Here is a 6,770-nt window from a genome sequence, read left to right as displayed (position 1 = left end):
TAACACACACTGTAACACACACTGTAACCAGTCGACTACAAACTAACTGATGTTGTTCAAAGTTGACTTTAAACTTCATGGTCTGCAGTTTGTGTGTTGCAGCTCAACAACCAACATCTGGATCATGTGACACAGCAGCTCCCTGCTTTATTCTGCTCCTCAGTGGTTCTGGTTCTGGACCACCTGCTTCCAGGCTGATCAACCTACAGTTGGTCTGCAGGTGAAGCTGCTGTTTCTGATTCTGGCTGCAGTGGATGCAGGTTTTCTTCAGTTGGCTGCGGCTCTGAACATGACGCCATCTTTACCATGTTGTAAACACACCAACACAACATCAACCACAGTGTGTTTAGCAGCATCAGTGAACACAATCATCAGTCATGACCTTTCAATGCTGCAGAGTCCATCCATCCACAAACATTCCTCATTTCCTAAACCCAGAGACTCTCAGCCCGCCTTCTCCTGCACGCCGTCCAATAGCAGCAGCCGTCAGACTGACAGGAGCCAATCACACGGCTGCATTCCTCCATCACACGACAGCTGCTCTCGTCACCTCAGTGTGAACACATGAATGTTACAGATGTGCAGCCTTCATGGCTTCACGTGCTGTGGAAGGTTTCCATGGTTACAGATGCTGCTTGGGAAGGACCAAGAATCTGTTGTTTTAACTTTAAAACAGAGGAGGAACAGACATGATGGGTTCAGTTCAAGCCTGAACCAGAAACATGATGCAACAACCAGCAAGTGGAGCACAGAGAGGATCAATGGATCCATTCGTCTTCAGAGTTCCTCCAGGTTCTACTGAGAACCACCCTGACGATGCACACAGGACGGCCTCCATCCATCCTGCCCTCTTGTTTTCTAATCACTCCTCATTTGCATTTACTGGCCCTCTGATAAACTCTGGTCTGAGTCTTATTAAAACGTGTTTTATTCTCCACATGCAGCCGGAGCCAGACCCACTCCAGATTAAACCTTCTGCTCATCACACTCTCATTTACTGTTAAACCTCCACAATGTCTCTGGACACAATTAACTTGTGCTTCACTCAGAACAAAGCTGCTCTCATGTCCAGCCCTGATCTACAGCAGAACACCATCTGCTCTGACTGATGGATCCGTGGAGCTGCTTCCTCGTTAACACACCGTTTGTTGACTCCACGTGTGCAGCAACACGAGAAACACGGACAAGAAGATTTCGCTACAAACATATTTCAGCTGCACGTTACACAGTCATCCAGGGATTTAGTTACTGGATGAAGCACAGTCAGAACCTACTGCTCTAGAAACTATGGGTCCTTTTCTTTTTTACATTTTTTTAATGGGTTTGTTGGCATAGTAATGCTGCATCCACTTCATACTGTGAGTAATTTAACCTCAGATATAAATGTGGTGTTTAAATACACAGCTTCAGTCCATAATATAAAGGTTAATTACCAACAGTTGTGTTGTTGAATAAATCCGTTTGCTGAACGTTCAACATCTGCAGCAGGAACAAAAACGTGAAAAAGCTAAAAACTACTGAAAGGATCTGAGTGGGGAAAGTACATTTTTAAATCTGTCAAGTTAAAAAAATCATTTTAAATACCACGAAAGCATGAGCTGGAGAGTGGTCAGCTTTAAAACGTGCTACTGTGCTGCTGCTAATAATAAAACAATTTAAAAACGTTCTTCTGTGGGCTGAGGATCATTTTAGTGAATCGACTTCAGCTGATCCAAACTGTTGCGTTCATTTATTTTCTTGAGCCTGGACATCATTTTAAAGTGTAGAGATAAAGATGTTTAATAAAAAAGGCTCCTCGCCTGCATTTGGTAGTTTGAGAGTTGAAATCAGCAGCACAAAGTTGTCTAGAACGTTCAGAGCCGCTGTCGGGTCTGAAGGCGTGTTTCTGTTAGAACATCAGAGTGGACAGGACCGGTCTGGAGCGGCTGTAAACACAGAACCTGTTTAACATCCACAGCGTGAGGAGCCTGTTTTATGGTATAAGCTGGTCGTGTGCTTTTAAATGTAAACTGGACCCAGCTGTCCGGTGTCAGCGGTGCCGGTGAACCCACATCGTCTGCCTTTGGTTGGAACTTCACTGTTTAACACCACGTTGTGCTGTTTCCTTCAGCTAAACGATCCACAGGAAGGAGAACATGTAACCGGAGCCACAAACACCCAGAACCTGCTCCCGGTTCAGAGAGCTGAGCTGGGTTTTCATAGCGTCTTCCAGCATCGCTCAGCTCCTCTGGCCTCAAACCATGACCATGAAATGACCTCCAGCTTTCTCTCAGCCGAAATTCTGTCTGGGCAGATTAAAGTTGGGTTCATTCTGGGCCTCAGTCAGCGCTGACTCGGCTCAGACTGGGTCCGGCCATCGGCTGCTGGGTCCGGTCAGGGCGCAGCTCTGTGTAAATGTGCTCTAAATGCTCTACAGCTGTGAGCAGAAGTGAGAATAGAAGCAGGAAAGGTCAGGCTGAGCAGAAACACTGAGGATGTGATTAAAACATGGCTGCCTGCTCCCCTCCCCCCCTCCAACCAAAAACAGCATCAAAGCAATCAAAATGGAAATGTTAGCATGAATGGACCATCCCCCCTCCACCTCCACCTCCTGCATCCAACTCTGCAGACTTTCCCCGGCCTCCCCTCCTCCACATGGACACCGAGTGAGCACAACAACAGCACACAAACTTTAATCGGGCCCACAAGCTGCATTCCTCCGGAAATATATCGATCAGAGTGAAGCAGAGCAGCTCCGGCCTGAAACTAGTAAACCGTGAACCACCGAGCAGCCCAGCAAACCCTCCGCTCCTCCGGCTGCTCCGCTCCGCCCGGATGCGGGGAAGTTGCCGGCTGGGACGCACCGAGCGGCGGGGCGGAGCAGCAGCAGCAGCAGCCGGGGGAGCTGGCCGCGGTGCTGAAGCAGCATCCAGCCTCCATCCAGCCTCCATCCAGCGGCTCGCAGCTCCGCATCAGGCCGCCTCAAAGTTAACGCAGGACGGCCGCGAGCATAGTAAGAAAGTGGAGCTGAGCCAATGAGAGGCGGCGCTGCGGTCATGTGACCAGCAGAAATAACAGCAGCAGCCTGCAAAGTGAGAAAAGCTGCTGAAAAAGAGACAAAAAGCAGCTCCAGCTCCCCATCAACGACTAGTTAGGCTGCGCTAACTAGCAGTGGGCTCCAGCAGCAGCTAGTCAGCGCAGAGCCCGCCGCTGCTGCTCGGCTCCAGAACCATGTCGACCTGCTCAAAATGGACGCTAACATTTTTCAACATTACACAACTTTAGAGCAGCAGCTGGGCGGCGGAGCTAGCAGCTAACACCGCCGGGAGCTCAGCCTCCACCGCGGCCACCGCCAGCCCCTCGGCTGCCCCTGGCCGGAGGAGTCCGTCCCCCTGGAGCTCAGCCCGGCTCGGCTCCAGGAGGACGGACTCCTCCGCTCCGCTCCGCCGGCTGCTGCTTTGTGACACACCGACAAACTTCAGCAATATGACGGAGCAGAGAACCGGGAGCTGCCCGCTAACAAGCACATTACCGCCGATAAAGTTTGTCCCCGGTCCGCCCCGACCCTCCGGCTAGAAATAAAGCGTTACCTGCGGCTCCTGCTTCATCGGTGCAACTAGTTAGCGGGAGCCGAACCGGGATCAGAAAAGTCTCAAGTTTTCCGGGAGGAAACAAAGCGGCGATGATCGCAGCTCCTCATAAATATTCAGGTCGCGTCCGGATCGACTCGCAGCAGCAGCGCCGCATTATCGTCCCGATTCCTGTCGCTCGGAGCCAAAGAGCCGCGACAAGCTGCTCAAAGTGCCGCTAAAAGTGCAGCCGACGAGCCCCGGAGGTGTCGGCGGGGCGGCCGGCGGACATTAGCCGGCGACATGTCGCATAGTTCCCGTCAGCTCGCTCATCGCCTCCTGCTCTCACTCTCTCCCACAACACGATGTTTCACTTACCTGATGACATTGGATTTCCACTTTGAGCGCCTCTTGCAGGCCTTGTAGTTCCATGTTCCGTCCAGAAAAACACTTTTCTCGCACTTTCGACGCCGCAGAGACGAACTTTAAGTGAATTAAAGCTTTTTTAAAGCGACAATAACAATTGAAAGACTCCGGCTGCACAGCAAGTTCTCGCTTCTTTTACAGGCTAGGACTCATCACACACTTTCCGCCCGTCTTCAAAAGTGCTCCAAACCGGGCGGACCGAGCTCAGGCCTGGCACAGGTCCTCTCCGGGATTCGGCCGAACGTCGACGAGTCCCACCGGGGAGCGGGTTCGCTTTTCTTTCGGTAATTTTAAGTTGAAAAACGGGGACTATATTTTGTCCGAGTCCGCGGCTTGATTTCACTTTGCCTGGGGAAAAGTTGCGCTTCGGCTGTCAATGGTAATTCTGAAGTTCCCGGATGGAGCCCAGAGAGCAGACTGAGCATGCGCACGGAGCAGGGCAGCTCCAGCCAGTTTGTGGCTAAAGTCTTGTTTTTACACATCTGCTGACAATAAACTCCGACTACACATGACAGGGGGGCTGCGGAGGTCGAGCACAGCCACAGCACTGACCAAAGACACTTTATGTGAAGCTAAAGTGTGCATTAACTCTGATTCTCTTATCTAATTATCCAGTACTGACAAAAAACTACCACTACACAAAGACAAGGCCACGACAGAGGTCTAAACAAACTACAGTATTAATCACATAGAGTTTTTCTACAGCCAAAGTGTAAGTTGATGCTGAATATCTAGTCATATCACCTAATGAAACCGCAACAGTAACGCTGTGAGTTAGTGCTGGACAGTTAATCCAAATATCACCAACATGACCACATGAAAAACCCAAATATACCACGTTTATGGATGAACTAAGAGTCAAACTTGATCCGTCCAGCAGATTTCATGTAAATGAAATGAAACACAAAGTGTAAAACAAAGCCAACAGGGAACAATACTGATAATGTTTCAGTGGACAAGAGACTTTAGAAATGATCATTTTTACTGAGATCATGACTCCTAATCATCTGGTTTATGTTTCCACATCCCTCAGCTCCACTCTGACTGTTGTTGCCACAGGACTGCATCCTACATCTGGATTAATCAAACTCACCGGCTAATCAGGGAGCAAAACTAAATATTTCTTACTTTTTCTTGTCTTAAAAACTATTAATAATCCAAATAAGGCACAAAACTATCAGAAACCAAAAACTAATAAAACGTTAGGAATCACAACAGGACGTTTAGTTTCACTTTACTTTTCTTTTCATTGTACATTCATACTTTTAGCTTTTCCCTCCCTGTTATTAAGTTACATGAAGCTATAGAGAAGCTAAAATTAACACACACACAAGTCACTTGATCCTCAGCCGACTGGAAATCAAAAGGACAACAACTTCTAATAACTTGTTTAACTGTAAACTAAATGTTATAATTCATCCTACATCCACCCAACCGGTGGAGGCAGATGGCCGTCCCTCCCTGAGCCTGGTTCTGTCCGAGGTTTTCGGTTCCTTCCCACCAGCAGACTGCTGAAGCTTATAGAGAATCCAGATGTTTGGATTGTTGGGTGTTTCTGCCTTTGTTGAGCTCTATGAGATGACTGTTGTTGTAAATATGCGCTATACAAATAAAACGGAATTGAATTGAATTGAAATCCAACATAATTCAGTTCAACACAGCTGATAATCACCCTAATGAGGATTAAGTGGTGTATAGATAATGGATGGATGGACAACAGGTAAATTACCTGTGACTTTAGGAACCAGAGCTCTGCGTCAGTTCCACTAATGTTTGTTGAATGATTAAATAAAATCATAAAAAGATGTAAAGTTTATGTTGTATGTAGTTTGTTGTTATAATGTTGTTTCTTCAGTGACCACAAAATGTTCAGAAAACTACAACATTTACACATTTATTATGTTTTTGAGTTCAATATTAAAATACTGTGTGTAAATTCAATTCATTTTATTTGTATAGCGTATATTTACAACAACAGTCATCTCATAGCGCTTCACAAAGACAGAGACACCCAACAATCCAAACATCTGGATTTGGACATTTGGATAAAGAAATCTAAATGATGATCTAAATCAGAGAAGCCAGAAGCAACAGGAAATACGTCACATTATGACTCTAAACCAGAGAGTAACACGGTGCAGTCAAAGGTTGTGGAGATTTAAACAGAACCAGCCACATTCTGTACGTTCACATTATTCCCTCCTTCATGGAGGAAAGTCCTGGAATATGAGATTAGAATAAAACTGTCCTGGTCTGAAAAGTTAAGCCTCTTTGGGGACAAACTGTTTGTCACAGTCCAGTAAATTTACATTTAGAGTATTAAGAAGTGGTTTAATAAAACGTCGACGGTGGAAACAGCCTCAGACTGCTGCAGAGAAAACCTGGAGGAGGCAGGAGGTGGAAACACGACGAGGAGAAGGAACCGCGTCAGTGGAAAACATTTTCCTTCTATAGAATACAATAAAACACAGAAATTAAACACTTCACATATAAAGTCCGACTCACTTGTGTGTCTGTGGCCGGCAAGCATCACGTTTCTACGTCATCCTGACAGCTTTCAACACTCTGGTGGACATCACGCTGCATGAATGAAAGACACGCTGTAAACCATGACATAAGACAAGGTGGATTACAACACATGAAGCCGGAGATTAACAGTGATGCACACGTACATGTCACAGAAATCCTCACCTACATCCTTCTGCTTCGTCTAAGTTGATCACATTCCACTGATTGGTTTTACAGCCGAGTCGCTACAGCTGCACGGAAAACACAACAAAGTCCCTCTGGTGGTGT

At 47.0% G+C, this 6,770-nt stretch overlaps 1 long non-coding RNA gene across 1 annotated transcript; it reads right to left on the bottom strand.

Annotated features, from left to right (window-relative positions):
- Positions 1 to 6,285: 6,285 nt before the first annotated feature.
- On the bottom strand, positions 6,286 to 6,748 carry LOC103374862 (uncharacterized). The gene is made up of 3 exons (XR_521159.1): positions 6,666 to 6,748; positions 6,480 to 6,554; positions 6,286 to 6,355 (listed from the first exon to the last, which is right to left on the bottom strand). It is a non-coding gene; the product is annotated as an uncharacterized LOC103374862 (long non-coding RNA).
- Positions 6,749 to 6,770: the final 22 nt, after the last annotated feature.

The sequence above is a fragment of the Stegastes partitus genome, unplaced genomic scaffold, assembly GCF_000690725.1.
Source record: "Stegastes partitus isolate 25-593 unplaced genomic scaffold, Stegastes_partitus-1.0.2 Scaffold2379, whole genome shotgun sequence".
Classification (NCBI taxonomy): Eukaryota; Metazoa; Chordata; class Actinopteri; family Pomacentridae; genus Stegastes; species Stegastes partitus.
Note: the sequence above shows the minus strand (reverse complement) of the source record. Positions and strands in the feature narration are given on the sequence as shown.